The sequence below is a fragment of the Onychostruthus taczanowskii genome, unplaced genomic scaffold (assembly GCF_017590055.1).
Source record: "Onychostruthus taczanowskii isolate IOZ18803 unplaced genomic scaffold, ASM1759005v1 scaffold343, whole genome shotgun sequence".
Taxonomy (NCBI): domain Eukaryota; kingdom Metazoa; phylum Chordata; class Aves; order Passeriformes; family Passeridae; genus Onychostruthus; species Onychostruthus taczanowskii.
This window is the reverse complement of record NW_024500828.1, coordinates 36,049-49,217: the sequence shown is the minus strand read 5'-3', so window position 1 is coordinate 49,217 and position 13,169 is coordinate 36,049.

Here is a 13,169-nt window from a genome sequence, read left to right as displayed (position 1 = left end):
GGTCTCCTTCCTTCACAAACTCCAGCCCAAACTGCCTTTGGACCATGGCCCATGGGCAGTTTTTGCCAGCCATGGTACTTCTGGAGAAGAAAGCAAGGGCAATGGTATTTGCAGCCAAAAGCCAACACAGCCTGGGACAGCCAAAGCATCCTGTGGAAATCCAGGCCTCCAGCTGTTACTAGACATCAGCAGAGTTCCAGCCAAATGGTTCTGTATCACTAAGTGCCATCTCTTGGCCTGGATCAGAGCCTTGCTCAACTCAAAAGGCAGAAAGGTCAGCAAGGGTGCTCCCAAAGGCCCATCACATAATTTTTATTTTGCTCATCTGGTCTAAGTTTGCAACTAAATGTGTGTCTGCAGTTAAACTGATGAGAGAGGGGAAAAAAAACCAAAACAAACAAACCCCCACCCCCCAAAACAGGCGCATGGCAGGGCCCTGACATTCCACAAGAAGAATCACTGGTGTGAATTTCCTGGACCCCTCTTGATCATATTAAAGTACTGTAGTCCTGGTTTAAAACAGACAGGTATGAAACAACTTTGAGAGACAGAGTCTAAAATGGCATGTGGGTATTTTTTTTAAGAATGAGGAAAATTACCCCAAAGGTGTTTTCATAACATTTTAAAATGTACTACATAAAAATTAACAACTGCAATAAATAAGAACTAAAAAAATAAGTGCTTTGGTATAGAAGTAACTAGAAACACAGAAATGTGAAAATAGGAATGCACATTTTCATAAAAATATGAAATTACTGAAATTACAGACAAAAAATACATATACTAAACTACAATATAAAGGTAGGTAAAACTGTACTTTAATTAGCTCTTTTTACATTGCTGGAGTTTTTTCCTTGTGAAGAGGAGCTAGGATATTGCTGAAGAAAACTGACACAACCAGGACGGGGCAGCGTGCCGTGCTCCATGCAGACGGCTGCCAGGGGCTGCCTGGAGAAGCAGCAGCAGCAGCAGCAGCAGCAGCAGCAGCAGCAGCAGCAGCAGCAGCAGCAGCAGCAGCAGCAGCAGCAGCGTGCCCACACACAGCTCCTTCAGCACTGTGGAAAGAAGAACCCCAGCGTGTCCTGGTTTAGGGGAAATTTGGGAGAAAGCCTCCAAAGGGGGCCCCTCCAGAAAGCACACGGCCCCTCCCCCCAACCGGTTCGGGAAGGCTTCCTCGGAGAGAAGTGGAAAGAACCTGTTTATGTAACAGGCAAAGCACCCCCCCGCACCCCCCCAGCACACAAAATGAACAATACTGGATGACAAAATTTTCTCCGCTCTGAAAAGGATGACAAATTCAGAAAGTCTCTCCTGGGAGTGGTTGCTCTGTTATCGGTCCCTCCAGTGCTGGGGATGGCTGCTGCAAGCCACAAGGTGCAAACTCTCGGTGTTTCCCAGGTCCCAGTCTGGAGCAGGCTCGAGTGGTTCCAAGAAAGAGAAAGAAAAACAGTCCAGGAAAAAAATCGGACTGCTTAGCTAAACTAACTAATGAGCAGAAGCAAAGGCAAGAGCAAAGCAAGAGCGAAGCAGAAGCAAGAGCAAGACCAAAGTGAAAGCAAAGCAAAAAGCAAAAGCTGCACTATGTACTGCCCCATCTCTGTGTCCCACCAGCTGTGGGGGAGCAGGCTGATAACATAACAAAAGCAAAACTTCGCTCTTCAGAGCCAGTCTTGAAAGCACAGAACATAATATCCAGCATAAACAGAATACACGACTGGGGATAAAAGCATCATAATGTCGCCCTAGGACCCAGCATCAGGCCCTGCTGCCCCTCAGCCCATGGGCAGACATGTCTGCCCACACAGCCCTGCCCCATGGCCAGGGACACAAGGGCAGGACAAAGGCCTGTGGTGTGGGCAGGACGGAGATGCTGCCCAAGCCCTGACTCCCTCTGCGCTGCCAGAATGCCACCGTGATATTTTATGAAAAATTCTTTGCTAGGATTTTCCTCGCCTGAGGAGCTGAGGGCCTCAGGAAAGAACAACAACTGTCTGCTGCTGTGCAATGCGACAGGTGCATCTGTGATTGGTGCAGGTTGGTTGTTTCTAATTAACAGCCAATCACGGACTCTGAGAGTCACCAGATTTTGTTATGCATTCTATTCTTATTCTTTCTAACCTTCTGATCAATCTTTTATCTTTGTTCTTTTAGTATAGTTTTTATGTAATATTTTAGTATAATATATAATATAATAAATCAGCCTTCTGAGAAAATGGAGTCAAACCTTGTGCCTCCACACATGGGGAGTCCTCAACACCAGAGCAGTGGCTGTTGCCCCTTCCTTCTGGTGTCTTGGTTTAGGGTAAATTTCTTAAATGCTTTTATTGTTGTGTTATTTTACACAGTGATGTTACCAATGTACTGCAGATGTTTTGGAATATTAATAAGCTATTAAAAATGTTTTTCTGCTTTCAGGAGTTTTATCGTAGATGGGTTCTTTGATAGTTTAGGTAAGGTGTTTCATTGTTGTTGCCCTTTGGTTTTACAGTTGTTATTTCAAATGCTTACTTGAGTCTCTTTGGGTCTTTCAAATACCCACTTTGGAGGAAGTTTATGTCTAAAATGTATGGGGCTTTTGAGCTAGTCACAGTAGGGTGGGGTTTTTATTAATTTTTAGTTAAGCTCATCTCAGTTTCTACTAAAGTCAAATTTTGTCATTCCCCTGTCATGCCAGTAATAGAAATAGATTTTGTCTTTACATGTTTTAGTGGGATTAATGTATACTGTGCACTAGTACTAAGCCTTTATATTTTTGAGGTTCTGATGTGTTAGAACAGTCTAAAAACCACGTTTTTTCTTAGCCTCTGCCTGCCTAGAGGCAGGGCCCCTCTAAGCCTAGTTATTCTTTTTTTTTTTTTGGATATTTGTTTGGGAGGTTTTTTAAAGGGGATTGGATATGTTGTTATCATTATTATACTTGGTAGTTTGCTTAGGGGTTATTGGAGTTTTCTTTTTTGATGGAATTTTTTCTTTGAGTCTTGTTGTCTTTTAATTTAAGTACCCATTGCGCCAGAGGAGTAGTAGAGTTTTAATCTTATTTCTTTATGTTTTCTCTATTGTTACTTATTGTTTCTATTTCTATTATTACTCTATTGTTTCTTATTGTTATAAGAAGAATTATAGTTTAGTTTGTGGGATGTGCTTTCTCTGACTCTCTGGGGGATGTTTGTGTTTGGTATTAGAACTTCTAATTTGTAGTGCTGAGATTTGGAGAAATCTCCTTGCTGCAAATCTCCTTGAATCTTGCTTTCATCTCCTTTCTGAGATTTTTGTGATTTTCTTTAGAGTCATTATGGTACTTCTTTTTTAGGTATTTCTCTACTTCAGTTGGGTTTTGTATTTGTCTGCATGGAAAATCTTAGGTTATATGGTCAGAAAATCTTTTCAGGGTTTGGTTTATATCTTCTCATTCTTTACACTACTCAGAATTTTCCATGCTTGGGTTTATTGCTGGGTCAGGGGTATCATGAGCTGTTTGGATATCTCAGCCCTCCTTCTAGAGAAGGTGTAGACTATACAGAGGAAGCTTATAAGATGAAATACTAGGAAGGGGGTATCCTTGGCATTCATGGGAAATGGAACAGTCTTAAGAAGAGACTTAATAGATTCAAAGGAGAAGAAAGAAAGGTTGAAAAGCCTCATCCCCTGCCCCTCTTCTAACAAATTGGGGGTAATTACTAATAAACCCCCAAAACATGCTACTGGAACTAGGACGCAGGGTAGGACAAAGAAACTATAAACCAAACGAATCTTGAACAGCCTTCAGTACTTTCGTAAACTCCCTGTAAATTATTATCACTGGGCCCAGCACAATAGTTATTCTAATTTGTGCCCCTCTACTGTAAAAGCTATGTGTTAGGGACAATATTGGAGCTATTTTTGGATAAGAAAATAATCTTAGGGACTAGAAAGGTATTCAAACCTAAAAAAAGAAGCCTAGGGACAAGAAAGACATGAAGGCTTCCACCCTGGGAGACATTATGAATTCAAGCAATATGGCTACTGATTGCTTTATCCTAATAGAGAGTGAACACAACTAAAATGCCATCAGTACAGGTTTTTTCTACTTAATGGACCCCACAATGGGGGCCAAAAATTGGATTTCCCTGGTTTAGGGCAAATTTGGGAGAAAACTTTTAAAGGGATTTCTCCTAGAAAGCAAATTTAAGTGGCTCTTCTAACTGGTTTGGGAAAAAGATTTCTTTGGAGAAAAGGGGAAGAAATTGTTTATTTAATAGGTAAATCATTTACTAGTGCAAAAGAATGGACAATGTTAAACAATAAAACCTCTTGTTGCTTTAAAAGAGATGACAAATTCAGAAAGTCCCCTTTGTGGGCTGTAGCTCAGCTCACTCAGTCTTTTATCAGTCCCTCCAGTGCTGGAGATGCCACGGTGCAGGCTGGGCTAGGTGGGCCACAGTGGTTCTCTGTGTGTCTCTTCTGCACAGTGCAATTTAAAAATCTTTATTCCTTATTATCTCTGCCCTTCTTTTTCTGTTTTAGCATTTTAGCAAATGCATTTAGCAAGTGCATGCACATGTATCAGAAATGTCTTTTTTTTTCTCCATCACTTCCTGTCTAGTAATTTCTTTTTATCCTGTTCTGATGCTTTGCTATTGTCATATATTTTATTCTAAGTGCACTCATGCATTCTGGAACATGGAAGTTTTATATGCAATGCTCTCATACACCTGCTTTCAGGAAACCCTTCCTTAACATCAGCACAAGTAACTGTGTGGTTCCTTTCTGCTTTGTAAAAGATTTGGGAAACTCAAGTCATGCTCAGCTACAAAAATAATTACAATTCCCCTAAGAGCTGAAGTTAATGGTAAAGAAACTGCAGCTGCTTATTCACTTCACAGAAATTAGGAGAAATTTGCATTCACACTGGAACTATTGAGGAATGCAGTGCAAGGACAATGGGCATCCCTCAGTTATCCAGACAGATTGATGTCACTGGCAAAATTCCCTTTTTTCCAAAGGGTTTTCATTTGCTTTGGCTGTACTTTGCATGGCTGCAGGTCACATTTCTCTTGATTTAAGGAAGTATCTTGGCAGTTCTTGAAGAAGTCGCCCTCAGAGGAATTACTCAGTTCTGCAGTCCTCATTATATGTCCTGTTTTAAAAGACTTCTATGCTATTTTCCTTCTCTCTGTGTTTTCACACTTGTTCAACAAGGTTTTCTTTCTAAGAATATTAATCACAATATCCCAAAGGAGTAAAAAATCATTGGATATTTGTTCTCTAAGTATTTAAAAAGAAATAATAAGTAAAATCTGTATAAATGCTGGATGTAAAATGCAGATAAAAAAAAAACCTGAGAGTTCTCCCAAAAACCTTAAGAAAAAACCCCCCCATGTATTCTGTAAAAAACACATAATTAATCTACAGAATACAAAAAGGGGCATGTTCTAGAAGAGAAGGTTTGTACCACAGTGCTGCACAGAATTATATGCTTTCAAGCTTTTTACACCAACAGTGGGGATGAGACACAGGGCTATGGACACGGATGCAGGTGGCCAAGGCAGAGCAATACAGATAAGTTGAAAACAAGAAAAAATATTTCCATCTTTCTCCTGACAACATGCACTGGTGGGGACACCATCTTTTGAGGGAGGGTGACATCACCGAGAGGCAGATTGTGACATCTCATCCCTCCCAGCTTGTATTCAGACATGGGCAGAGATGGTGCCAGTCAAGCTCTGGCCTGAACTCCTACCAAGCGTGACTGTGAGGTGAGGAGGATCGATCCAGGTTTCTCTAGTGCTGAGTGGTGCCTGTTCTTGGCAGGTCCCAGTGCCAGTCCCAGAGCAACCAGCAGGGTTTCCCCAGCCCTGCCTGGCTGGGGCAGCCAGGCACTGTGGGTGCTCACAGCAGAGTGTGAGCTGTGCAGGAAAACATCCCCCCAGGGAAACATCCCCCCAGGGTGGCCATGGGGGGTGTCCTTCTCCAGCAGCCTGGCCATTCCTTCCTCCCCTCTCCTGCAGGGTGTGACACCAGCAACAGAGAACAGTTCCTGATCCTCAGCTCTCCCCATGAGAGACCAAGTATGGCCACAGAGATGTGTGGCAACTGTGCCATCTGCCAGGACAGCTGGGATGAGGTGGTTTCTGCTCAGCCCTGTGGCCACCAGTTCTGCCGGGGCTGCATCCTGCAGTGGGCACAGATAAATCCTGTGTGCCCACTCTGCAGAGGAGCAGTAGAGACTGTCAGGTTTTCTGACAACGCAGGAGAGTCTCTGGAAATTGTCATCACAGCCCCTGAGCAGCTGCCAGTGGCCAGGAGCTCAGCAGGGAGAGCTCCCAGAGACGAGGATGAGACCAGCCCCCATGTCCCTGTGCCGGCCTGAACTCCACTGAGTGAGCTGACAAGGCCAAGAGGATCAAGCCAGGCCTCTCTGGTGCTGGGCAGGGCCTGTTCCTGGCAGATCTTGGTGCCAGTCCCGGAGCCACCACTCCTGGTATGGCCACAGAGCCAGACGGCGACTGCCCCATCTGCCAGGACTCTTGGAAGGATGTGACTTCTGCTCTGCCCTGTCACCACCGCTTCTGCCTGGGCTGCATCCTGCGGTGGGCACACAGAAATCCCTCGTGCCCGCTCTGCAGGACACCGATAGAGACCGTCAGGCTTTCTGAGCACACGGACGAGCATCTGGACACGGCCAGCACCGCCCCAGAGCAGCTGCCAGTGGCCACCGGCCAGGCAGGGAGAGCTCCCGGCCACCTGGATGAGAACAGCCCCTGTGGCCCTGTGGTGTCCTGTCCCGCTGCTCCACAGGGGACACTGTCCCCACCTGAGCAGGGCCCCTCAGGGCTGGAGTTCCCGGGTGGCCTCCTGCCCGAGGTATGGGCCGGACTTTTCCGTGGACAGCCGCAGCTGCTGGAGCCCGTGCGGCCCTGGCTGCGCCGGAGGCTGGAGGGGATATTCCGGCGCTGGTGGTGGCTGGTTGAGGCCGCAGAGAGCTCCATCCTGCACGACCTGTGCGTCAAGGGGCTGAACGCCGAGGTGTTGGTCCAGGGGCTGCAGCCTGTCCTCGAGCAGCACACGGCTCCACTGGTGCATGGCATCATCAGCATCATCGTGGGCCAGTGCAGCGAGGAGGCCCAGAGGCTGCTGTGCTCTGGTGCCACCAGGGATGAGAACAATGTCCCTGTGACCACTGCCAACTCCAGAGCCAGTTCCAGCTCCAGCTCCAGCTCCAGCTTCAGCTCCAGCTCCAGCTCTAGCAGCCCCAGCAGCTCCCAGACTAGCATCTCTTGGATGGGGGCTCCTGCCCATGACCCCAAAGTCTGTGATGTGGAGGAGGAAGCTGGCACATCGGAGGCTGCTTTCCCTGGGGGTGCCAGCCACCCCCCACCTGTGCCTGTCCCCATGGAGTGGGACCAGCCCCAGGAGGAACCATGGCAGGAGGTGGTGACAGTGGTAGATCCCTCTGCCCAGGGCAGCAGCTTCAGCCCCTCCACCCCTGTCCTGGGCTGGGACCAGTTGCCATGGGGATCTTTGCACCCTGTTAAGAGAAGGGTCCCCAGCCCCCAGGACTCTCCCCAGCCTTGCAAGAGGCCAACCCACTGGCAACTCTAGCAGGGCTCTCATAAATCTTCATTGAAGGAAAAGGAAATAAATTGTTATTTCCATCACAGTCTTTGGGCAATGCTTTCTCCCTGCAGGGCAGGAGTGATGAGAGTGCCAGGTTAACTTGTAGCTAGCCCCTTCCTGGACTGCACCGAGACCGGCTGCCCCTTGCCTGGATTGGCCTAGGTGGTGACATAGCAGGGATGCTGTAAAGCTGCAGCAGTGAGGCTGCTCCCCCAAAGCACTGTAGCTGCACCAAGGATCGGGACAAAGAACAGAGAGGGGTCTTCCATATCTTTTCTCAAGGAGGTTTATTCCAGGAGAATGGTCAGGAACAGAAAAATACAGAACAAAACTGTGCACCAACTTATATATGGGGGAGGGTACGAGGGGAGGTTACAAACTTTGTCCAATTGCAAGGAACCTGGGGAGGAGCATAATGTGGGGAATACAGTGCTCAAACCAATAGGAGAACAGTTTTGAATGAACCAGTTGGGTCTCAGGGGATACAGGATTGACAGGGAAAGATCTGGAAGCAAAGGCGGGTTTATACTGACAGACAAGGGAGGAGGACAGGGTTACAGTGATGGAGGTGGAAGAGCCTGGAACAAAGGGCAGGTCTTTGGGGAGATGGACAAGGGAGGTGGGAAGATAGGATTCAGGGACAAACCATCTGCATAGGGGTAACAGAACCAACCATGATAAACTTACACCACCACCACAGAGGAGAACCCAAAGGCAGAACAGACAGCTCAGGCAGCTGATCTCAACACAGGACCATGCCCTCAGCCCAGGTTGGGCTTAAAGATCATTTTAATGGTCATACAATGCTTGATGAGGGGGAATATGCATTAAATTGAGTAAGCAGATTGGGAAGTCTCTACTTTCTTACTACCTCAGCCAAAGGGAAAGGAAGGGGGCAAAATGCAGTTGGGATAAAAGTGAGACTGTGACCTCCAAAAACTCAAGTGGCACCCCACAGGATTACGGCCCAGTGGATTCTGTACCTTTATTCATATCCTTATTGTTCTACTGACTTAGGTGTTGCCATGTTGTTTTGTCCTCACATATCCTCTCTTCTTCTTTTTCTCTGACTAGAAGAAAAACTGCTCCTCCTTGTTGTATTGCTGTTTTGCAGTGCGTGATTTGAGATTTGCCCTCAGTAGTCTTTACATTCCACTGAATCGTTTATGGTCTATCACATGGTTTGTTATTCCCCTCTTCCATCACACAGTCTCTCCCTCACCCCCCCCTCTCCCCAATACCCCCTGGGGGAGGATTCCCTGATCATTCCTTCCCCTCGCTCCTTCTTACTGGTACCCATTGGCTGGGGACCCCCTCCTCCCCCCCTTCCCCTCATATAAAAGTCTCCTGCCATGAGCAATCACCCTCTTCCCATGTGGGTTTTTCCATCTGCTGGTTCTCAAGACAATAAGCAGAGGACATTCATTCCCACGTGGGGAAGACCGCTTCTCGTCTTTTGCTTTCATCCGGGTAAGATCATGTGGGCTAGGGTCCACAGCTAGCCAGACTGGACCTAAACAGCCCGTCCAGACACGGTCTTACACCTCCTAGGTACCACTGCCAAAAAGTTCCACTAATTCAAAGATTCTTTTAGGATTGCGCAGCGCCAAAATGTTGATCTCTCTAGGTTCTGCTCCATGGAGTCGCTCATCGTGTTTCCATTACCGGCCAGGCGCCCCCACCACCGTCGCGCAGGTAGCGGCGGCCTCTGCGATGCTGGCGCTATTTAACGCCTCTCTTTATGTGGATGCTGGGAAGGAGAAGCTGCCGCCATCGCACCTGCCCTTCTGTCCGCAGTGTGGCTGGCTAGGAGTGGCCAGGCAGACAAGGTTCACCGCAGGTGCCGGCATGGCAGCAGCTATGGCAGTGCATCGCCACCTGCTGCACCTGGATGGCCCTGGCAACAGTGTCTTGCCACCCCTGGGAAGAAACTGCACATCGGCTCTTTTGATTTTGCTCTTAAATATGTCATCACAGAGGCATTACAGCCTCTCTCATTTGTCCAGTAGCATGTCCCTCTTCAGAGCCATCAGAGGCCGGCTCTGTTGGACATGATGGAAGCTTCTAGCAGCCTTCCGCAGGAGCTGCCCGCATGGCCCTCCCCCACTACCAAAAACCAAGCTGTGCCAAATCCAACACACATAGCTGCCTTTTTCCAGCTCTGCCTTGTTCCTTCTTTACTTCCTCAGAGACTCCTAAATAAAATCCTCAACAAAGTGACTGCAGCCCTTTGTTCAATCAGAAGCTTAGTAGGTTTTGAGGACTGAGGGCCTGGGCTGGAGAGTCATGAGCCATCATAAACTGAAATGAGGAGTCATCATCATCTCAGCAGAAAATGCCTTCAGTTTCCAAAGCAGCTGCCAAAGGGCTGAGCTTTCGCTGAGCTCCTTAGGATCTACTGTGGAAACAGCCAGACGGATTGTTGAGCACATTCAGAATTCCTAGAAAAAGCAGTTAAAAGCTGTACAGACTGGGAGCAATAGAGTCCTTGTGAGAGGGCACACCAGGTCAAACACTGAGAAATAATGACCATGAGGAAGAGATGTGCAGCTGGAGATCAGGTGAGGCAGTAGTGTGTGTAGATCAATTAGTGTGTGTGTGTGTGTAGATCAATTTTACAACCCATACTTTAATATATGTACACATCAATTAGATGAAATACTTTTGAAGAAGAAGAAGTTGAATACATTTCTGGAATAGAGTTTTCTGTGTGTTTCCTGTGGTGTTTGATGCAAGGCAGCACTAGACTCTGTCTCCCAAAGCCACATTGTGGAGCCTGACCAATGTGTTTGGATTCTTGCAGCCCCCCCAGACACTTCAGCCCCCAGTTCTCCAGCTGGCAGTGCAGGTTGTGCAGCATCAATGGCCTCCAGCTCAGCACAGAATGCACCTGAGGAAGAGGAATCACCACCAGTGGATCTGGGCCTTGCTGTTGAGGAAATTATTCGGGAGAGCAGGAGATCCCTGCCTGAAAAGTCTCCCTCTGCTCAAGTAACTGCATTGGACAGGGATGAGAGGAGTGGACTGAGAGCTTTTGAATGTTGTTGCATGGCTGAGAAGCAAAGGCTTCTTGAGTTCAGCTGTGAATGGACAGGGGAGGTTTGCTTAGTGAAAAAAGATTTCCAGAAGAAGAGGGAATGAAAAAGGGGGATAGTCCTTAAATGAGGGTGAAAGGTGTTTGACAGGTTTGGGTGTTCCTTCTACTGGGAAGAATCTCTTGTGCAGGGGCATTTGTGGTGAGGAAGTGGAAGCTTTGTAGGTTCTAAGAGGCTTTGTTTGGTGGGAAAGAAGAGAAGAGTGTTTGGAGATTTGCCACTGAAGGCCAAGTGTCCCGTGCAGGGAGGGGCATGTGAGAGGTGCCTGTTCCAGCAGCAGATGTGCTTCTTTTGGGTGGGAAGGCCAAGGCAGAGCAAGGGCTGGGCTGCAGCTGCTGCTGCTGTGTGAGCCCTGCCGTGCGTGTGGGCGCTCCCAGAGCCGTGTATGGGGCTGGGCTGGAGCTGCAGCTTTTTTGTCCTCTCAGTAACCTGGTGCCTGCAGCCCAGTCTCCATCTGGGAAATGCTCAGCTGGGCGAACTGGCCAGTCTTGCTGTCCATGTTGCAGAGCTCAGTCACCTTGCTCTTGGGCAGCTCGGTGGGAAGAGATGTGTGTTCCATGCAGTCCCTGCCAAGCTGCAGCCTGGATGAGACTGCTGTGCTCAGGGCTGTGGAGGGAGGAGCACATCCCTGTGCCAGGAGCTGGCAGGACTCCTTCCTTAGCAGCCATTCCATGTGTTCAGTGTCACCCCCATGTTCAACACCGTCAGCTTTGACAGCCTTTGGACTGTGTTTGACAAGTGAAATTGTTTTGACTCTTGAAAGGCTTTGGAGCCCAGAGTTCTTGTTAGGGACAGGGGATTAAGAGCGAGAGCCATGGAGTTGTTGGACCAGGTGTTTTGTGTAACTGGTGAGAAGGGTTTCTTCCTTTCTGTTTCTCTTTCAAGGGGAATACTGATGTTGCCCCTGAGTCTTCAGGAGGCAAGCCTGTGGACAGAGCTGCAGCAGAGGGAGCTTTGCCTGGCACAGAGAGCTGTGGGAACAATTCCCAGGAGCCCAAGGAGCTTGGTAAGGACAGAGCCCCCACTGGTTTAGAGAGGTGTGAGATGGCTGCTCTGAGCCTGCCTCTGGCAGCAAGGGAGATGAGCAGAGTTGAGCTCCTGTCTGCAGGGCTGGTGCTTCCTGGTGCCTTTAGTTCAAATCCTGCACTGGCACAACCTCGCTGAGCACTGCCCTCCACGCTTCTCCAGAGGCTCTGACACTGAGTCCTCTGCTGTGGCAAGAGAACAGGGAATAAAGCTGACCTTGTGGGACTTGTGTCACCAAGATGGGTGTCCCAATTTGGTTCATAACTCAGCTCCCAGCAGCCTTCAGCTTCAGCCACTTCAGTGAGGACTGAGGTCTCTATCAGCACAGAGAAAGAACAAGGCTGGGCTGATTTGTGGCAGCTGGGATTGTCTGTGTTTCAAGCTCTCATGGGTGCCCTTTGCTAGTGCTGAGGCTTTACCGAAGTATTTCAATACTTTACAGAGTTTTGAATGCTTGAAAGGATCCCTGTTCTTTAAAGAGCAGGCTTCAAATTGCCAAGTGAGAGTCTGCCTTTCAGGCCATCTTTTACAGTCTTTGGTAGGTTGCCAATTACTTCAAAATGGAAAGATGCACAAAGGCCAATATTGACCCAGTGTTCCCTTTGCTTCCCAGATTTCCACCAGATCTGCCTCGCCAGGAGTGCTGCCCTGCACTGAGAAGAAGGATCAGAGGGAGAGCCTTTGACCATCAGGCAGGTGGAATCCCTCTGTTTATTGATATGTTTAGAGATGTCTGTAGTTCTACTTATATAGCCATATAGTAATTAATGTCTTTATAGCTGTATTTTAAAATCTGTACAGTTAAATGTATATATATATAGTTATAGGTGTTATGTTTGCCCAATTATCTAATCACAAATAAAAGGTCAAACAAAATTAAATGTAACATTAATTTTAATAAAATTTAAATGAAATAGTTACATTCAATAAATGGGCAGTATAATTTGGTTATAATAAAATATAGTCTGGTTCGGGGAATGACGTATAAGCAAAATTACCGCGGGGTACGGAGCACGAGGGCCTTGGGACCCCTGCCACCTCACGTACAAGCTTGCCAAGCCCAAAATTCCCCCCTTTATACTGGCTATTATCAGCATTCCCTCCTATTTCCGATTCATCACACTGGTGCCTCCGCCCTCATCTTGATTTTCACCGCGCATGCGCCACCATCTTTTTGGGGGTCGCACCATTCTTCGGGGGTCGTCCAGATGAAGGCCGCTCCTCTTCCTCAGGTGTCCTTTATTTCACCTTTGGGTTACACATGCGCACCAAGCTACTATCATATATGCCAAAACCAAAATTATATGAGCCAATATAATAAATCTCGTAAATTAACATATTTCTGATTTCCACCCAAGTTTTCCCTCTTTCAGTTAATTTTAGCAAGCTTTATCTGACTCCTTTCCTGCCGTGAACATCTGCAGACAATAATGGGGGGGCGGACCCTTCCCC